This window comes from Oncorhynchus mykiss, chromosome 2, assembly GCF_013265735.2.
Source record: "Oncorhynchus mykiss isolate Arlee chromosome 2, USDA_OmykA_1.1, whole genome shotgun sequence".
NCBI classification, from domain to species: Eukaryota; Metazoa; Chordata; class Actinopteri; order Salmoniformes; family Salmonidae; genus Oncorhynchus; species Oncorhynchus mykiss.
Window position 1 is genome coordinate 61,554,602 of NC_048566.1, and position 21,892 is coordinate 61,576,493.

The 21,892-nt window shown below is 47.0% G+C and overlaps 1 long non-coding RNA gene across 1 annotated transcript in view; it reads left to right on the forward strand.

The window, feature by feature from the left end:
- The window catches only part of LOC118941130, a 28,988-nt gene extending 15,737 nt beyond the window's left edge, over positions 1 to 13,251 (forward strand). Inside the window, exons 2-3 of the long non-coding RNA XR_005037426.1 lie at positions 11,879 to 12,003; positions 13,097 to 13,251. This is a non-coding gene — a long non-coding RNA (uncharacterized LOC118941130). The remainder of the gene's footprint in view (positions 1 to 11,878; positions 12,004 to 13,096) is intronic.
- The last annotated feature ends 8,641 nt before the right edge of the window (positions 13,252 to 21,892 follow it).

A 21,892-nucleotide genomic window follows, 5' to 3' on the forward strand; every position in this document is an offset into this window, starting at 1 on the left:
TGTTGTTATAGTTTACTAATGTTCTCTGTACCAGACAACACAGTGCCTAACACATCTTTGCTCTAAAATAAGACCTTGTCCAAGGTCAGGAGTTTTCCCTGGTCAGTTCATTTGGTAAGGAAAACCTCCTTACCCTGCTCATACTTTACAGATATGCCGCTGGGTCAAGGTCAGATCCCATCCCTTCATCATCACTGTGCTTCCTCTATGTATGAAGGGAGTGAATACTGAATATACATTGCTTTTACACTCTTTGGTTTACTGCTGCTGGCGAGTGTATGTAGTGACCTGCAGTCTAAACTCAGTGGCACTCTCAAATTCCAAATAGGGTTTGAAGAAATTTGTCAGTCCACTTCATCCTCGCACAGGAAAAATACACTCATGGCTGTGCTTTTTAAGAAGAGAGATGCTTTTAGTATGGAAAATGTTATCCCAAGAGAGGAGCCATTTAATTTCAATGGAGGGGAACAAACAGAAGTGTGTGTGAGCAGACTTCTAAAGGCCACGATTTGGTCACACTAATCAGGTTTCCAACCAACTTTTGTATGCGAGTAAAGGTGTCACGTTCCTTCGTAAGGATCGGACCAAGGCGCAGCGTTTTAGGCGTACATTTTCTTTTTAATGAATAAACGCCGGACAAAAACAACCAAACGAAACATGACTCTACTGTTGTGCACTCAGGCAACTAAATGTAGTCAAGATCCCACACCAGAAAGTGGGAAAAAGGGCTGCCTAAATATGATCCCCAATCAGAGACAGCGATAAACAGATTGTGAACCATATCAGGCCAACATTGAAATGCACAGCATAGAATGCCTACCCCAAATCACACCCTGACCTAACTAAATAGAGAAATTAAACAGCTCTCTAAGGTTATGGCGTGACAAAAGGACATGATGGATAAAAAAATCCACGACATGCCTGATGGAAAGAACAAATTTGTTGTTCAACCTTACAAATGTCAACAAAACAAAATACACTAGACAAGGTTGGATCTTTTTGTGTCGGTAAAATGAATTATGCGAGAAATGGGGGTGGAAACGCCTTTATGCGCAAATATTTATATAATAATCATCATATCGAAGTAAACTTGGAGTCACGCAATGATATTGTGTGGTCCTCCCACTATGACTCGAGAAAGCATGCAGTTTATTAGGCTACAGATGAAATAAGTTACGATGAACTTGATGGTGTTGATGCTCCTTTCCAATAAATATCAAGGTTCTTATTCTGATGGCATGATGATCGATGCTTGGCTGCCGTTTGACAAGTAAAATCAAAGTGTAGGCTATACCCGCAAATTATCAGCAAGCTGTTGGGAAGAGCACACGTGCCTAGACCAGAGTGGGCACATTCTCTATATAACGCAAACAATTTTGTGACAAACCATCAATAGATTTGAAAATGCGATGGAAACCCAATTGTTTTTTATTATTTGGTACAGTACATGGGAATTTAACCGCAAAAGTTATTTTATGTGCACTACGTCTTAATCTGTAACAAGTCAATTTGATGGAAACTGTCACGTTCTGACCTTTATTTCCTTTGTTTTGTCATTATTTAGTATGGTCAGGGCGTGAGTTGGGTGGGCAGTCTATGTTTGTTTTTCTATGATTTGGGTATTTCTATGTTTCGGCCTAGTATGGTTCTCAATCAGAGGCAGGTGTCATTAGTTGTCTCTGATTGAGAATCATACTTAGGTAGCCTGGGTGTCACTGTGTGTTTGTGGGTGATTGTTCCTGTCTCTGTGTTTGCACCAGATAGGACTGTTTTGAGTTTTCACATTTCTTGTTTTTGTTAGTGTAAGGGCGTTCGTCTGTAGGAGGAGGAGAAGCGGACCAAAGCGCAGCGTGGTGGTTATTCATATTTTAATAAATCACTACACATGAACAAACTAACAAAAACAAGAAATGTGAGAACGCAAAACAGTCCTATCCTGTGACAACAAACACAGTGACAGGAACAATCACCCACAAACACACAGTGAAACCCAGGCTACCTAAGTATGATTCTCAATCAGAGACAACTAATGACACCTGCCTCTGATTGAGAACCATACTAGGCCGAAAACATAGAAATGCCCCAAAACATAGAAAAACAAACATAGACTGCCCACCCAACTCACGCCCTGACCATACTAAATAAATACAAAACAACAGAAATAGAGGTCAGAACGTGACAGTACCCCCCCCCAAAGGTGCGGACTCCGGCCGCAAAACCTTGACCTATAGGGGAGGGTCTGGGTGGGCGTCTGTCCGCGGTGGCGGCTCTGGCGCGGGACGCGGACCCCACTTCACCATTGTCTTAGTCCGCCTTATTGTCCGCCTCCCTGGCTTACTCACCATGGCCACCCCTCTCAATGACCCCACTGGACAGAGGGGCTGCTCGGGACAGAGGGGCAGCTCGGGACAGAGGTGAAGCAGCTGCTCGGGACAGAGGGACAACTGCTCGGGACAGAGGGGCAGCTGCTCGGGACAGAGGGGCGATAGCAGCTCGGGACAGAGGGGCGATAGCAGCTCGGGACAGAGGGGCGATAGCAGCTCGGGACAGAGGGGCGATAGCAGCTCGGGACAGAGGGGCGGCAGCAGCTCGGGACAGAGGGGCGGCAGCAGCTCGGGACAGAGGGGCAGCTGCTCGGGCGGCCCCTGGCTGACTGACGGCACTGGCGGCCCCTGGCTTACTGGCGGCCCCTGGCTGACTGGCGGCACTGGCGGCCCCTGGCTTACTGGCGGCCCCTGGCTTACTGGCGGCACCTGGCTGACTGGCGGCACTGGCGGCCCCTGGCTGACTGGCGGCACTGGCGGCCCCTGGCTGACTGGCGGCACTGGCGGCCCCTGGCTGACTGGCGGCACTGGCGGCCCCTGGCTTACTGGCGGCCCCTGGCTGACTGGCGGCCCCTGGCTGACTGGCGGCACTGGCGGCCCCTGGCTGACTGGCGGCACTGGCGGCCCCTGGCTGACTGGCGGCACTGGCGGCCCCTGGCTGACGGGCGGCACTGGCGGCCCCTGGCTGACTGGCGGCACTGGCGGCCCCTGGCAGATGGGCGGCACTGGCGGCGCTGGGCAGACGGGCGGCACTGGCGGCGCTGGGCAGACGGGCGGCGCTGGCGGCGCTGGGCAGACGGACGGCGCTGGCGGCGCTGGGCAGACGGACGGCGCTGGCGGCGCTGGGCAGACGGACGGCGTTGGCGGCGCTGGGCAGACGGGAGGCTCAGCTGGTGCTGGGCAGACGGGAAGCTCAGCTGGCGCTGGGCAGACGGGAAGCTCAGCTGGCGCTGGGCAGACGGGAAGCTCCGGCAACGCTGGAGAAGAGGAAGGCCCTGGTAGCGCCGGAGAGGCGGGAGACTCCGGCAGCGGCGCCGGACAGGCGGGAGACTCCGGCGGAGGCGCCGGACGGGCGGGAGACTCCGGCGGAGGCGCCGGACAGGCGGGAGACTCCGGCAGCGCTGGACAGGAGGAAGCCCCTGTAAGGATGGGCCTGAGAGACAGCCTGGTACGGGGGGCTGCCACCGGAGGGCTGGTGCGTGGAGGTGGTGACGGATAGACCGGACCGTGAAGGCGTACTGGAGATCTTGAGAGCAGGGCTGGCACCAACCGCCCTGGCTGGATCCTCACCCTAGCCCGGCAGATGTGGGGAGCTGGGATGTAGCGCACCGGGCTAAGCACGCGTACTGGGGACACCGTGCGCACAACTGCATAACACGGTGCCTGACCAGCACCACGCCCGCCACAGTTAGCACTGCTAGGAGCACTGTAGTGCTGAGATGGCACAGGACGTGCAAGGCTAGGGAGATGCACAGGAGGCCTGGTGCGTGAGGCTGGCACAGTCTTCACCAGACCCCTCGCACGCACCTCAGGATGAGTATGGAGAGCTGACCCCGGTGCCATTAAATCCCTGACACGCTCCGTCGGGCGAATGTCGTGCCTCATGCACCAAACCAGCAAGTCCCTCATATCACTCTCCTCCAATTTCCCCATTAACTCCTTCACAGTCTCTGCTTCGCTCACCTCCAACACCAGCTCTGGTTCTGAGCTCCTCCTTGGCTCCTCACGATAAACGGGGGGAGTTGGCTCAGGTCTGACTCCTGACTCTGCCACACTCCCCCTGTGCCCCCCCCCAATAAATTTTTGGGGCTGAATCTCGGGCCTCCATCCGCTCTGCCGTGCTAGTTCCTCATAATGCCGCCTCTCTGCTTTTGCTGCCTCCAGCTCGGCCTTGGGGCGGCAATATTCTCCTGGCTCTGCCCAGGGTCCTTTCCCGTCTAGAATCTCCTCCCAAGTCCATCTCTCCAAGTAGTGCAGCCTCTCCCACTGCTGCTTCTGCTGCTGCTGCTGTTGCTCCTCCTGCTGCTGCCTTTGCTGCTGCTGCTGTTGCTCCTGCTGCACCAGTCGCTTCTCCTGTTGCTGCTGCCTCTGTTTACCACGCCGCTTGGTCCTTGGTGGGTGGGTGATTCTGTAAGGGCGTTCGTCTGTAGGAGGAGGAGAAGCGGACCAAAGCGCAGCGTGGTGGTTATTCATATTTTAATAAATCACTACACATGAACAAACTAACAAAAACAAGAAATGTGAGAACGCAAAACAGTCCTATCCTGTGACAACAAACACAGTGACAGGAACAATCACCCACAAACACACAGTGAAACCCAGGCTACCTAAGTATGATTCTCAATCAGAGACAACTAATGACACCTGCCTCTGATTGAGAACCATACTAGGCCGAAAACATAGAAATGCCCCAAAACATAGAAAAACAAACATAGACTGCCCACCCAACTCACGCCCTGACCATACTAAATAAATACAAAACAACAGAAATAGAGGTCAGAACGTGACAGTTAGTTTGTTCATGTGAAGTGATTGATTAAAACATGAATCAAAACAACCACGCTGCGCTTTGGTCCGCCTCTCCGTCAATGGAAGAAATCCCTTACAGAATCACCCACCACAACAGGACCAAGCGGCGTGGTAACGGGCAACGGCAAAAGCAGCAGCAGGAGAAGCAACAGTGGCGCAAAGAGGAATGGACTTGGGACGATGTGTTGGACGGCAAGGGTTGCTACACATGGGAGGAGATCCTGGCGGGAAAGGATCGCCTTCCATGGGAACAGGTGGAGGCAGCGAGGAGAGCAGAGGCAGCCAGAGAGAGGAGCCGGCGATATGAGGGAACACGGTTGGCAAGGAAGCCCGGGAGTCAGCCCCAAAAATTTATTGGGAGGGGGCTAACAGAGAGTATTGCTACGCCAGGTAGGAGACCTGCGCAAACTCCCTGTGCTTACCGGGGGGCTAGAGAGACCGGGCAGGCACCGTGTTATGCTGTGGTGCACACGGTGTCTCCAGTGCGGGTGCATAGCCCGGTGCGGTACATTCCAGCTCCGCGTATCGGCCGGGCTAGAGTGAGCGTCGAGCCAAGTGCCATGAAGCCGGCTCTACGCATCTGGTCCCCAGTGCGTCTCCTTGGGCCGGCTTACATGGCACCAGCCTTGCGCACGGTGTCTCCGGTTCGCCTGCATAGCCCAGTGCGGGCTATTCCACCTCGCCGCACTGGCAGGGCGACCGGGACCATTCAACCGGGTAAGGTTGGGCAGGCTCGGTGCTCAAGAGCTCCAGTGCGCCTGCACGGTCCGATCTTTCCAGTACCACCTCCACACCCCAGCCCTCCGGTAGCAGCTCCCCGCACCAGGCTTCCTGTGCGTGACCTCGGCCCAGTACCACCAGTGCCAGCACCACGCATCAGGCCTACAGTGCGCCTCGCTTGTCCAGCGCTGCCGGAGTCTCCCTCCTCTCCAGCGCTGCCGGAGTCTCCCGCCTGTTCGGCGCTACGAGAGCTACTCAGTCCAGCGTTGCCGGAGCTTCTCGTCTGCCCAGCGCCATCTGAGCTTCCCGTCTGCCCAGTGCCGCCCGTCTGCCCAGCGCCGCCAGTGCCGCCCGTCTGCCCGGAGCCGCCAGTACCGCCCGTCTGCCAGGAGCCGCCCGTCTGCCAGGGGCCGCCAGTGCCGCCCGTCTGCCAGGGGCCGCCAGTGCCGCCCGTCTGCCAGGGGCCGCCAGTGCCGCCAGTCAGCCAGGGGCCGCCAGTGCCGCCCGTCTGCCAGGGGCCGCCAGTGCCGCCCGTCTGCCAGGAGCCGCCCGTCTGCCAGGGGCCGCCAGTGCCGCCCGTCTGCCAGGGGCCGCCACTGCCGCCCGTCTGCCCAGCGCCGCCAGTGCCGCCCGTCTGCCCGGAGCCGCCAGTGCCGCCCGTCTGCCAGGGGCCGCCAGTGCCGCCAGTCAGCCAGGGGCCGCCAGTGCCCCCAGTCAGCCAGGGGCCGCCAGAGCCCCTCTGCCCAGAGCTGCCGCCCCTCTGCCCCGAGCTGCCGCCCCTCTGTCCATTGAGAAGAGTGGCCATGGTTAGAAAGCCACGGAGGCGGACAATAAGGCGGACTGAGACAATGGTGAAGTGGGGTCCGCGTCCCGCCCAGACCCTCCCCTATAGGTTAAGGTTTTGCGGCCGGAGTCCGCACCTTTGGGGGGGGGGGGGGGGGGGTACTGTCACGTTCTGACCTTTATTTTCTTTGTTTTGTCATTATTTAGTATGGTCAGGGCGTGAGTTGGGTGGGCAGTCTATGTTTGTTTTTCTATGTTTCGGCCTAGTATGGTTCTCAATCAGAGGCAGGTGTCATTAGTTGTCTCTGATTGAGAATCATACTTAGGTAGCCTGGGTGTCACTGTGTGTTTGTGGGTGATTGTTCCTGTCTCTGTGTTTGCACCAGATAGGACTGTTTTGAGTTTTCACATTTCTTGTTTTTGTTAGTTTGTTCATGTGAAGTGATTGATTAAAACATTTCCAATTGGATGGAAATCTAGCAACTGACAGGAAAAGAGATTTAGTTTATGCATTTGTGGTGATTTAAGAATGGTATTTACAATATTGCATATGGATAGGAATAAAATACCTCTAGTTACAGTATGTTAGATACCAAGATTATCATTGACAGAACAGGATGATATTTAAAATATTGTAGATAACAGTGTTACTCAACTGAACCTCTAGAGTTACAGTTTGAGATACAGAGATCAGTTGACAGGTCTTCTGTAAAGGACATATCAGGCCTTTCCTGCCAGTGTGATTTTGACCGTATTGTATCACTTTTTGCCGTCCCTGGCCAGGATGACTTGAAGAAAAGAGTACAGAGATGATGGATTAACAGGCAGCCTTATGGCCTATGATTATTTAGTCTCAGCACAGAATAATATACAAGAAAAAGCTGTAGGGTGATTTATTTCCACACAGGGTAGACAACATTTCTCTTTTACCATCCTCCTTTGGTCCGGTCAACAATGATGCTATCACTTTTTGAATAATAAACTTCAAAGATTATAATAACATGACTTCAAAGAAAGATCATCAGTGAGCTTTCCACATAAAAGTCTGACTTAGGTAATGCACTTGCCTGATGCACGCACAACTGTTGGATGTTCTTAAGTCTGACTTTAAGCCCCTCTCTTCCCATTTTCTACTTGCCTCAATAAACATACCATATGTCATATCACTGACTTTACCCGACAATGAATAATGCCATAGTATAATTTTAGTCCGCTTATATACAATAGGCAGCTTAATTCAATATATATTACATAATATTAATTTCCTTCCTTAAATCATGTTTAGTCGTGCTTTCCAGACATGAAGGAGACATGAGCTTTCTAATGCTTACCCGCTGAAGCAGAAAGCAATTTAGAGCCACTGTGTTCTAGTGGAGTAATAGGTTCACATATTGATTATTGATTATTCTCTGTTGGGCTCTGGAGTGTGTGTTCAGACCATATCTGAATATCTTATATATCTCATTAGGTGCTGTGAGGCAGATGAGGGAGAGAAAAGCGCCACCAGTTCTCAGGGAATACATGTACAGTATTTGTAACCCTGACGCATACATATAGGGAGATGTACACTTGTCAGTCACATCTCTAAGTATACTGCATTCAACACATGCATTTGTCTGGCAAGGAGACTGCTCTCTTTGTGATGTTCCATTGGTTAAAACATGACAACAGACAATGAAAAAGGAATCTTCAACCTGTTTTCAAATTTTGGATAAAATGCGTCTGCTAAATGGCGTACTTGATATTGAGCAACTCAGGGTATAGAATGTCAAAAGGAACAGAGGTGGCTTTGAACACTGAACATCAGTGCCGGTTCCAGGCATAAGCGACATAAGCAGTTGCATAGGGCCCCCGACTGCTAGAGGGCCCCCCGACCAAAAATAAAGAAATAAACGTACCCCCCAAAACTTTAACTCAGTAAAATGTGGTTGTGCATATACGTGCAGTATGTGGACACCCCTTCAAATTAGTGGATTCGGCGAATTCAGCCACACCCGTTGCTGACAGGTATATAAAATCAAGCACACAGCCATGCAATTTCCATAGGCCTTACTGAAGAGCTCAGTGACTTTCAATGTGGCATCGTTAATGAATGCTACCTTTCCAACAAGTCAGTTTGTAAAATTTCAGCCCTACTAGAGCTGCCCTAGTCAACTGTAAGAGCTATTATTGTGAAGTGGGAACTGTCAAAGGGCAACAACGGCTCATCCGCAAAGTGGTAGGTCACACAATCTCACAGAACGGGACCGCCGAGTGCTGAAGAGTGTAACGCGTAAATATTGTCTGTCCTCGGTTGCAACAGTTACTGCCACATTCCAAACTGCGTCCTGGAGCAACGTCAGGACAAGAACTGTTTGTCGGGAGCCTCATGAAATGGGTTTCCATGGCCGAGCAGCCACAACAAGCCTTAAATCCACATGCACAATGCCAAGCGTCGGCTAGAGTGGTGTAAAGCTCGCCGCAGTGGAAACACTTTCTCTGGAGTGATGAATCAAGCCTCACCATCTGGAACAACAGACGATTCTGGGTCTGGCGAATGCCAGGAGAATGCTACCTGCCCCAATGCATACTGCCAACTGCAAAGTTTGTTAGAGGAGGAATAATGGTCTGGGGCTGTTTTCCATGGTTTGGGCTGGGCCCCTTAGTACCAGTGAAAGGAAATCTTAACACTACAGCATACAATGCCGTTCTAGACTATTCTGTGCTTTTAACTTTGTGACAACAGTGTGGGGAAGGCGCTGTCCTGTTTCAGCATGACAATTCCCCCATGCACAAAGCGAGGTCCATACAGAAATGGTTTGTCGAGATCGGTGTGGAAGAACTTGACTCACCTGAACAGAGCCCTGACCTCAACCCCATTGAACACCTTTGGGATGAATTGGAACGCTGACAGCGAGCCAGGCCTAATCGCCCAACATCAGTGCCCGACCTCACTAATGCTCTTGTGGCTGAACTTAAAGCAAGTCCCTGCAGCAATGTTCCAACATCTAGTGTTATAGCAGCAAAGGGGGAACCAACTCCTTATTAATGCCCATGATTTTGGAATGAGATGTTCGACGAGCAGGTGTCCACATACTTTTGGTAATGTAGTGTAGTTTAGCCGGCTATCTAAACTAGTAATAATTATGGCCAAATGCCGTGCCCAGGGGCCCTGACCTCCAGAGGGCACCCATTTATTTTGTTAGTCATTCACACTCCGATATCTTATTAACATGGCATAAGTCATTACAAAAATGTGTAGAATTGCAGGAAATTTGCTTTAAATCTGCAAACATTTCGATCCACCCCATGGCAAAATGGGTCAATTTGAGGGGGGAAAACTGCAAATGTTTTATCTGTGCTCCAATGCATACTGAGTATAATTGCATGACATTTGTTATAAAAAGTTCTCACTGTCCCATTGCAAAATATGTAGAAATCCAGAGTTACAAGATGTTGAATGATGATGTCCCATCCTCCCAGGCTGCTGGCCTGGAGTAGTATCAGATAGGGCCAAAGTAGTGGAATTGTGGTGAGGTTTTAATGGGATCAGGGTTAGTTGGTAAAGCAATTGTTTTTGTATTTAGTTTTATTTTTCATATTTTTTTATTCACAAAGTGTAATGAATTCATACTATAGAATAGTAGACTGATACACAGCCAATACAGCAGCATGCACCTATGACATTTATTTGTGGACCACCATAATACAGAAAAAGAAGACGAGACAATTGATACATGGATTGTGTGCCGTTCAGAGGGTGAATGGGCAAGACAAAAGTGTCAGTCTCTCTGCCTCTCTCTCTGAATTTGATATAAAACCATCTGTGTTCGTCATAGAATGATGGGACTAGTTTCTGTGGATGCGGACACATTTCCAGCGTTGTGCTGGAGATATTGTAGTGATGGTGACAGGGGCATGTACAAACAGGTAGCCTGGCGCGAAGAGGGAGTGGGAGCAGGCGTGACAATATCCTCCAAACACCGTCTTCAAAGATACATCAATAACAATGAGCTAATCAGTTACGATTTCACCCGGCATAAAAAAAAATGCTCTTGTTACGACACTATTGTTCAGAGGAGCTAGCCAACAACACAGCTAACACAATCACTTCAAACTGGAGCTGGAAAGACTGCAAACTCGCTGCCCTTCCTTTCGTTTGACCTTTTTTCAATTGACCTTTGTATATATCCATAAAAATTATGCCAGCTGATTAATTATTTTGACTGGCTGAGAAACGCTGCCTGGCATCTCTCTTTCTCGTCCCGACTCCCGACCCCCTACACGTTCATTACTATGGGACAGTTGGAGATCGAATTTGAATATTTGAAACAATGTTGCAGATGTTGGAGAGAGACTAATGTTTATACAAATCTCCGCTTTTGAAAACTAAATGTTAGTCTAAAGAAATGTGAGATAATGTCTAGTTGCTTTTTATAGTGGAGATCAAGTTTATAACTTCCCTGCCTGGGCTGATGAGACAGTCAGATGGAACAGAGTACATAAGCATTTTAACGTCATAGATTTAGCTGGTGGTAACTTGTGGAATAGACACCGGCTGGAATGCGCTTTTAACCAATCAGCATTCCGGATTATACCCACCCATTGTATAACTGGGTGATGAAAGTGTTATGAAGTCCTAATGTAGGTAGCCTTCAAGTAAAGCATTATGTGTGTCAAACTACTAACAGGCAGGGTTGCCACACAACATACTGGCCCACAAGTTATGATTAAGGTCATCTCGTTCACCAGATACTTAATTAGCCGGGGGATGAGGTCCTGATTAAGGTGTAGCAGCAGTATAAACACCACACTACAAAAGGTGAGTTTGGTCACCAATGAGCTGAGTCATCATGCCCCGAAAACACCTTATTCTACATGAGCATGCCTGCAGGAGAGGGAGAGAGAGAGAGAGACGGAACACTGGCTAGCAGACCTAATCCCCTTATTAAAGCTGAGTCTGAACTTGCATCCCAAATGGCACTCTATACAGTGCACTACTTTTGACTAGACCCCTATGGGCCCTGGTCAAAAGTAATGCATTGTATAGTGAATAGGGTGCCATTTGAAATGCAGTCTGGATCTCCTCAACACAATTATATAGATGAGTTTCCACCGTTCCACTGTGCCTGAGGTTACGGTAAAGCCACTCACATGGAGTGGGCTTACGACGACTCCTCTTCGCCTCAGCCTCTGAGAGAGGGGCTTCCCTGCTAGTATGAATGGGCCATGATAAAGTCCTCTTTTTCAATATGTCTAAGTCCTCTTCTGAAAGTATTACTTTCTTTGTCTCCCCAAATTAGGAAAACAGAGTAGTCACATAAACATGTGGTGCATAAATATCATATATCAAATCATACTAAACTCGTGTGCCAGGCTTCACGGTTCCGGATGCAGAATACATGCAAGAATATGGCAGCTTGGCCGTAAGACTCACATGCTCCGGAAACTTCAAATATATACAACCTGAAGTATATACACTGAGTGCACAAAACATAATGAACACCTTCCTAATATTTAGTTGCACCCTTTTTCCCCCTCAGATCAGCCTCAATTCGTCGGGGCATGGACTCTACAAAGGGTCAAAAGCATTCCACTGGGATGCTGGTCCATATACTGTACATGATTCATCAAGCCCTTCTCTGCCAAGGCAGAGTTAGAGGAAGATGTAAGTATGCATTTCACCTGTTCTTCTCAGCGCATGTGATAAATACATTGATTAGATTGTCTGACAGAAGATATTTGTCACCATCTTGAGGCCTTTTCTACCTCTTTCAGGGCCGTGACAATTAAATAAATACGTGAATGTCATGCAACTTCAGACCTAACACCAATATAGCTTTAGTTGAGCGAGCAAATATCGCCATCAAGTTGACATACATCAGTTCACTTTTATTCATTTACATTATTTCTACTATAATATAAAGCTCCATAATGAATATCTTTAATACTGCACTATGGATATCATTATATACCCTTATTGTAGTCATAAAATGACTAAGCCTAGTTCATACCCTTCGTGTGCAACACAAGAACGCTTCACAAAATGCTGATGCTGCGTTCTTATGTAGAGCTTTTTTTGTGTAGCTGCTTGTAGTTATTTCTTGTGTACGTATGTAGGGTATAAACTATGCTTTAGTCCCATGTCATCAAATGAAAACCTAAATTAAACAATTCTGAAAGATACAATATTAATCTAAATCTGCAATGCAAATGCTTTATTAAAACAACCATTAAAAAGTATGTAAGTGATTGAAAAAACAAATACATAGTTCCTCAAAGCCCAAAAAGTTTAGCACCACTTTCCTAATCGTAAGAGTAGAAGCTGCTGTCGGCCTACCCTCCTTGTCATTTTTTAATTTAGGCTAGATATCTACATCAAATTTAGAGGCTGCAATGGACGTGGATCAATGATTACAATAGGGAGAGGGCATCAGATGTACAGCACATCTAGTCAATTGGTTGGGCTTCTTAGCTTATCTTCCTAATCACAGGAGAAGCTGTAGATGTCTGAATGACATTTAGAAGCTCACATTCCTAGTTACAGGAGTGGGAGCTAATAAGGGATCAAAAGACCCAGATGGAATTTTGGTGTTGACTAGCCTATAGTGGATCTTCCATAAGGAGTATAAACTAATGGTAAGCTAGTCCACTGACAGCCTGGTTCAAATATAGCAGCATTAGGGGATTCAAAATGAAAACAGAAATGACCAACAAAAATAAAAATGTTGTATTGAGGCCAGTTGTGGTGTCCTCCTCAGATGTAGCCTGGCAAAAGCAACTGACATGGGCTGCACGTCATCCAGGCTACCCATCAGAGGACCCAGAGGACTTGCAGGTGACCCAAGTGTTTCCAGGCCTTCTGGACTCCCCAGAAGAAGTCCCGGATGCCTTTTCTCATCTTGGATAATTTAACTGGCAAGAAGATGAACATATGTAAGAATTTCAGATGGACAATTGTCTGAAAAAACAATTTATTTTATACTTTATTTTATTTTTTTATACTTTATACTTCTTTATATATAATTGTCAAATAAGAACATTTCCCACCAGGAATACTCACTCATAGGTGGAGAATCCACAAGTAATGTACATCTCTGGCTGGTTTGTAGTGTCTGTAAGGACAATGCTCATGTTGGACTGTGATCAGAATTCAAGAATGCACAATTCAATGCACAATTTCACTTCCTTTACATATTCTTATAATTATACAACTATATTTACTGGTGCCGATATCAAAAAGCACAACCAATGACCATTCAAGAGTAATCTGAGCTTGTCTTACGTTTCTGCCGGTGGCATAATGCACCCCCTCAGATTCCGCATCCTCCAAATCATTACTGCATGAGTCTTCAAGGTCTGAGGTCTCACGGTCATATGGGTTGGAAACTGAGGGTTTCAAGATGGCCAGTAGCTTGTGGGAAACAATGACAGAGACAATGGAAAGCATCTCCTGATCCTCAAATAAATCGTAAATTTTCAAGGAGCGTTTTAAACGCTTGAACTTCCCAAGGTCAGTGGAGATGGCATCTGCCAGCTTCGATGTCATCTTAGAATTGAAACTTTTTTTGCTGCCTTTCCATTTCCTCAATCAGATATTTGGCCACCTCCTCATCAAACAATCGGATCAGCTCAGTCACCAGATCACTGATCTGGATGCGCTGACGCTTGTTGGTCCTTTTTGGCATACGGCATATCTTCTGGACAAGCTTCATCAGGACTTCTTCTAATATAAGCTCCCTAATGAAGCTGGTGGAACCGGATGTCACTTGTTCCACAGTGGACCACTCCCGCTGTTCAATCTCAATCTTGATGCTGCTCTGCTCAGCTTTCTTATTCAAAGATTGACGGGTTGTCATTTCATTAAACAAGGCTGTCAATTCTTTCAAGTTGAGTGTAGAGTCCAGATTTTTGGTGCCTTGAAGTTTGGATGGTGCATCCATAATTCCGTTCGTGACAAGACAGACAATGTCCTTGTGCAGCTTGGGTGCCTTGTGGCACAGTATCTTCTGTAGGGCTTCCTCTGTGCCATAGCGTTGCATCAACTTGCTATGCACAGACAGCACCAACTGAAAGATGTCTGTTGCCTTCAGGCAGACATTTGCTTCCCTCCACCTTCACCCTCACATAGTCACCCTCACCCACAGAGCACTGGACAGCTTGTGGTCACATCCTCAACTAGCGTCCAGCTGGCCAGTTTATCCTGGGTACGAGGAACAGTCAGAGACCGCAGCCGGACAATGATATCCATCACCACCTCTACATGAACAATAATATACACCGGTTGGGATGCCTTCACCTCAGCCGAGCCACATCGGCCCTTAACCATGACCTTGTCCTTGTCTGTCCTTAGGCAGACGTTGGGTACGATTGAACCCAGACGGTTGACTTCCCTGGTGACTGCACTCGCAATGGCTGTTGTCATCTCCCCGCTGTGGCGGCTCAAAGCTCGCCTCAGAGCATCAGGAGAGCCCATGTGCTCCTCCAGCTCTCTGCAGAGGGCTCTTACAATCCTTGCATTTGAGGGGCGGGAGTACGGCGTCTTGAGATCGTTGGTCTTTTCTAATGCTGAGGTAACGTCTGGGGAATCGGACATGTCCCGAAGGACAGAAACCACCATGTCCATTGCCACATCAGAGAGAGTGGTGGTTGGGGATGACACAGATAACACTTTCCTCGCTGGATAGGGAAGTACTGCTGCTAGAGTCACATCCAGGAACATTTGAAATGGAGTTTACGGTCAGGGAGCAAGGAATGTCACTCCTACTGTCTGAAAGCTTGATGGAGCACGAGGAGGGGAGGCTGCTGGAGGGGAGGTTGGTGTTGGTCTCTTCGCTGGAGAGTAAGGAGGAGAAAGGGGCCACGGTCAGTTTGACAGGGATGACATGCCCACGACCTACCACAGCAGATAAGGTTCCAGAGTAGTCAGTGGCAATAGGTGGTTTCGCAGATTGTGGTTTAGCAGATTTTAGTTTAGCAGGTGGTGGTTTATCAGATTGTAGTTTAGCAGATTGTGGTTTAGCAGGTGGTGGTTTAGCAGATTGTGGTTTACAAGGTGGTGGTTTAGCAGATTGTGGATTATCAGATGGTAGTTTAGCAGATGGTGGTTTGGCAGGTGGTGGTTTGTCAGATTGGGGCCTGGCAGATTTTGGCCTAGTAGGACGTGGCCTAGCAGCCAGGAAGTTCTTAGTAGAGATCTGACTGGAGAAAGAGTGTGCTCATTCCTCACTGGACAGAGAACTGCTGCTACAACAAGTCTGGACAGCAGTGACTGGTTCATCAATGGAGATTGGGGATGACATACTGTCAGGACTCTGAGTGAGACAGATCACATTGACTTTGGAGAGTAGGGAGGTACAGCTGACAGAGCCCTGGGTTGAATCTTCGTTGGTGTCTTTGCTGATGGGGAGCATACTCTCTGCAGCACTTTCTGAAGCTCTTAGCCTTTTTAGGTCAACCAAGGCAGGGATCAGGATGCTATTTACCTCCTCCAATACTGAGCTCGTTATGTGCCCAATCAGGAGCAGCAAGTCCCTAACAGTAATCTGTATTTATGAAAATCAACAGAATTGATTAAGATTTACAGTATGTTGGAAATCAAAACACATATTAATACATATCAAATTATTTAAAAAAGGAAATATAACAAGTATACCTTTCTTTCTTTTTTAGCAATCACTCTATATCAAATGTGTGGTCTCCATTGTTGCAACTTAATCATCTTCCTCATCTAGACTTTTTACATTTACCAAAGTGGCAAACGCATATCATATCATCCAAATACAGTGGCAAGACAAAGTATATGAACCCTATTGGAATTATCTGAATGTCTGCATAAACTGGTCATAAAATTAGATTTAATCTTCATCTAAATCACAACAACAGATTAACACATTCTGTTTAAACTAATAACACACAAATGAGTGTATTTTTCTTTTCTATACTGAATACATCATTTAAACCTTCAAAAGGTAATTGGAGTTAGCTAACCTGGAGTACAATCATTGAGACGAGATTAGAGATGTTGGTTAGAGCTGTCCGCCCTAAAAAGAAATCCCAAAATTTGAGTTTGCTATTCACCAGAAGCATTGCCTGATGTGAACCATGCCTCAAACAAAAGAGATCTCAGAAGACCCAAGATTAAGAATTGTTGACTTGCATATAGCTGGAAAGGGTTACAAAAGTATCTCTAAAAGCCTTGATGTTCATCACTCCACGGTTAGACAAATTGTCTTTTAATGGAGAAAGTTCAGCACTTACGCTACTCTCCCTAGGAGTGGCCGTCCTGCAAAGATGACTTCAAGAGCACAGCGCAGAATGCTCAATGAGGTTAAGAAGAATCTTAGAGTGTTAGCTGAAGACTTAAAGAAATCTCTGGAACATCCTAACATCTCTGTTGACGAGTCTACGATACGTAAAACACTAAACAAGAATGGTGTTCATGGGAGCACACCACGGAAGAAGCCACCGACTGTCCAAATAAAAACATTGCTGCACGTTTGAAGTTCACAAACGAGCATCTGGATGTTCCAGATTCTGTGAAGAGATGAAACTAAAGTTGAGTTGTTTGAAAGGAACACACAACATTATGTGGAGAAAAAAAAAGCAACGCACAGCAATATCAAAACCTCATCCCAACTTTAAAGTATGGTAAAGGGAGCATCATATCATGGTTTGGAGCTGCTTTGCTGCCTCATGGTCTGGACAGCTAGCTATCATCGATGGGAAAATTAATTGCCAAGTTAATCAAGACATTTTGCAGGAGAATGTAAGGCTGTTCGCCAATTGAAGCTCAACAGAAGTTGGGTGATGCAACAGGACAAGGACCCAAAACACTGCAACAGAAGAAAATATGCCTTCTGGAGTGGCCCAGTCAGAGTAGGGGACCTCAACCCGATTGAGATGCCGTGGCAGGGCATCAAGAGAGCGGTTCACACCAGACATCCCAAGAATATTGCTAAACTAAAACAGTTTTGTAAAGAGGAATGGTATAAAATTCCTCCTGACCGTTGCTCAGGTCTGATCTGCAACTACAGAAAACGTTGAGGTTATTGCTGCCAAAGTAGGGTAAACCGTTTATTAAAACCAAGGGTTAACATAAACTCAGCAAAAAAATAAACGTCCTCTCACTGTCTACTGTGTTTATTATCAGCAAACTTAACATGTGAAAATAATTGTATGAACATACAAGATTGAACAACTGAGACATCTTCTTAAGGCTAGGGGAACCCCTCGACAACATCCGCTGAAATGGCAGAGATAAAACATATTTTTTCGAAATATTTAACTTTCATACATTCACAAGTGCAAAACACCAAATTAATCACTAACCTTTGATGATCTTCATCAGATGGCACTCATAGGACTTCATGTTACACAATACATGTATGTTTTGTTCGATAAAGTTCATATTTATATCCAAAAATCTCAGTTTAAATTGGAGCGTTATGTTCAGTAATGTTGTGCCTCGAAAACATCCTGCGAATTTGCAGAGAGCCACAACAATTTACAGAAATACTCATCATAAACTTTAATAAAATATACAAGTGTTATTCACAGAATTAAATATATACTTCTCCTTAATGCAACCGCTGTGTCAGATTTCGAAAAAGCTTTACGGAAAAAGCACACCATGCAATAATCTGAGTACAACGCTCAGACACAAACACAAGCCATACATGTTGTGGAGTCAGTAAAAGTCAGAAATAGCGTTAGAAATATTCACTTACCTTTGATGATCTTCATCAGAATGCACTCCCAGGAATCACAGTTCCACAATAAATGTTTGTTTTGTTCGATAAAGTTCATCTTTATGTCCAAATACCTCCTTTTTGTTAGCGCATTTAGTTCACCAATCGAAATTCACAAGGCGCGGTCAAGTCCAGATGAAAAGTCAAAACAGTTCTATTACAGTTCGTAGAAACATGTCAAACGATGTATAGAATCAATCTTTAGGATGTTTTTATCATAAATCTTCAATAATGTTTCAACCGGACAATTCCTTTGTCTTTAGAAATGAAAAGGAACGCAGCTCGCTCTCACGGCCGCCCGCGTGCATGACTTAGCTCATGGCCTTCTGCCAGACCTCTTAGTCAAACAGCTCTTATTCGCTCCCCCTTCATAGTAGAAGCCAGAAACATTGTTCTAAAGACTGTTGACATCTAGTGGAAGCCTTATTGGTAAGTGCAATATGACCCCATTTAGACTGTATAGTAGAAAGGCAAGGAGTTGAAAAACTACAAACATCAGATTCCCCACTTCCTGGTTGGATTATTCTCAGGTTTTCACCTGCCATATGAGTTCTGTTATACTCACAAACATCATTCAAACAGTTTTAGAAACGTCGGAGAGTATTCTATCCAAATCTACTAATACTATGCATATATTAGCTTCTGGGCCTGAGTAGCAGGCAGTTTACTCTGGGCACGCTTTTCATCCGAACGTGAAAATACTGCCCCCTATCCCAAACAGGATAAACTGAACATGTGGCTAACAGAAATGGAATAATGTGTCCCTGAACAAAAAGGGGGTTCAAAATCAAAAGTATTTGCCAGTTCTTGCTGTGAGATGTTACCCCACTCTTCCACCTGTAAGTTCCCAGACATTTCTGGGGGGGGATGGCCCTAGCCCTCACCCTCCGATCCACTTCGCTGGCCATGGCAGAACACGGACATTCCTTTTTTTTGTGTGAATTTTACCCCGTTTTCTCCCCAATTTCATGGTATCCAATTGTTTAGTAGCTACTATCTTGTCTCATCACTACAACTCCCGTACGGGCTCGGGAGAGACGAAGGTTGAAAGTCATGCGTCCTCCGATACACAACCCTACTGCTTCTTAACACAGCGTGCACCCAACCCGGAAGCCAGACGCACCAATATGTCGGAGGAAACACCGTGCACTAACCTTGGTTAGGATATCCCTGCCAGCCAACCCCTCCCTAAACCGGACGACGCTAGGCCACGGACCTACCGGTGGTGGCCGGTGGTGGCCGGTTATGACAGAGCCTGGGCGTTAACCCAGAGTCTCTGGTGGCACAGCTGGCGCTGCAGTACAGAGCCCTTAACCACTGCGCCACCCGGGAGGCACAGTGGACATTCCTGTCTTGCAGGAAATCTCGCACAGAACGAGCAGTATGGCTGGTGGCATTGTCATGCTGGAGGGTCATGTCAGGATGAGCCTGCAGGAAGGATACCACATGAGGGAGGAGGTTGTCTTCCCTGTAACGCACAGTGTTGAGACTGCCTGCAATGACAACAAGCTCAGTCCGATGATGCTGTGACACATCGCCCAAGACCATGAAGAACCCTCCACCTCCAAATCGATACCGCTCCAGAGTACAGGCCTCGGTGTAATGCTCATTCCTTCGACGATAAACGCGAATCCGACCATCACCCCTGGTGAAACAAAACCATGACTCGTCAGTGAAGAGCACTTTTTGACAGTCCTGTCTGGTCCAGCGATGGTGGGTTTGTGCCCATTGGCGACGTTGTGCCGGTTTCCTTACAACAAGCCTACAAGCTCTCAGTCCAGCCTCTTTCAGGCTATTGCGGATAGTCTGAGCACTGATGGAGGGATTGTGCATTCCTGGTGAAACTCGGGCAGCTGTTGTTGCCATCCTGTACCTGTCCCGCAGGTGTGATGTTCGGATGTACCGACCCTGTGCAGGTGTTGTTACACGAGGTCTGCCACTGCGAGGACAATCAGCGGTCCGTCCTGTCTCCCTGTAGCGCTGTCTTAGGCATCTCACAGAACGGACATTGCAATTTATTGCTCTGGCCACATCTGCAGTCCTCATGCGTCCTTGCAGCATGCCGAAGGCACGTTCACGCAGATGAGCAGGAACCCTGGGCATCTTTCTTTTGAGGTTAATAGAAAGGTTAGTATAAAGGCCTCTTTAGTTTCCTAAGTTTTCATAACTGTGACCTTAATTGCCTATCGTCTGTAAGCTGTTAGTGTTTTAACGATCGTTCCACAAATGCATGTTCATTAATTGTTCATGGTTCATTGAACAAGCATGGGAAACAGTGTTTATACCCTTTAAAATGAAGATCTGTGAAGTTATTTGGATATATATGAATTATCTTTCAAAGAAAGGATCCTGAAAAAGGGAAGTTTCTTTTTTTGCTGAGTGTACTTTTTCCACCCTGCACTGTGAATGTTTACACCGTGTGTTCAATAAAGACATGAAAAAGTATCATTGTTTGTCTATTGTTGTGACTTAGATGAAGATCAGATAACATTTTATGACCAATTTACGCAGAAGTCCAGCTAATTCCAAAGGGTTCACATACTTTTTCTTGCCACTGTACTTGGATATGGATTTCCCAGTAGATGGGAGACAGGGAAGCAGTAATATGCCTACAGCCCCCAAAGAGTGAAATCTGGGAACATGTTCATGACCAAAATGACCTACCACTGACGGGCTAGCTGAATGTGGTGAGCAGGTCATCACAGAAGACAAGGTTCCAGAGTGATCAGAGTCACTGCTAGGTCTTTCAGATGGTGGTCTGGCAGAACGTGGTCTGGTAGTTTGTGGTCTGGCAATATGTGGTCTGGCAGTATGTAGCCTAGCAACCTCGAGGTTCTCAGTCGAGATCTGACTGGAAAGAGTGTCCATCGAGGAGGTGGAGTATCTGAAGGGAGAGTCCATTCCCAGAGGTGTGTGTGTCTCCATGCCCAGGGGTCTCCAATCTCCCATCTGGCTACCAGGCTAAGAGAGACGGGTGAGAAAGAGAGGCAAATGGATGAAGATACCAACAGAAACACTGAGGTCCTACTGCTGCTTAAGCAACTGTGAGTTGATATCAGCCCTAGGAGTGCCGCTGTTCCATCCTTACCTGTCCAATCACCGACCAGCGGATTCGGCGCTCCAGGCGCAGCTCCCTGCACACTTCTCTTTCCAGCTCCTTAAGCCTGAGGCGTCGTTTCACATCCCAAGCCAGTTCGGCCAAGTGAAGGTTCTTCCCCTCTTCCATTTCACTCTGAAACCTTCACATACAAGGGAACATAAAACATGATTAACCTTAATTTTTCTACAACTCAAACTGTCCACCATATCTATTTCTTAAGTTATTGCTAGATAGGAGGTCAACGTGATTCCACACCTTTGCTTATGTTTTTTTTTACAAATTTGAGTAAAAGATTCTAATAACACTCACGTGTTCTTGAAGTAGTTTCTACCCTTGGCAATGAGCCAATCTCTAATATCCGTCAGTGAGATGTGGGACGGAACCTCCCCTTGCTGCTGCAAGACTAGGAACTGCTTCAAAAGCATTTTCTGAGAGAGAGATTAATTTGCACCCTTGCCTTCCACAAGTTCTTCCTGGTCTTGTTACGTGATCAGAAAACCCTTTCCCGGTCCATGAGCGACAGCAAGTTACATACAGAGTTGAAATAAAACGCATGGAAAGGTGTCTTACAATATAGCTTTTGTGTTTTTATAATTGTGCATCTAGAAAGCAGACCACTCTAACCTGCTGGGCACAGCACTGCTTCTCCCACAGCAACTGAACTGACTTGATGTAGCTACTGTAGCGATTGTACTCTTTACACGTAC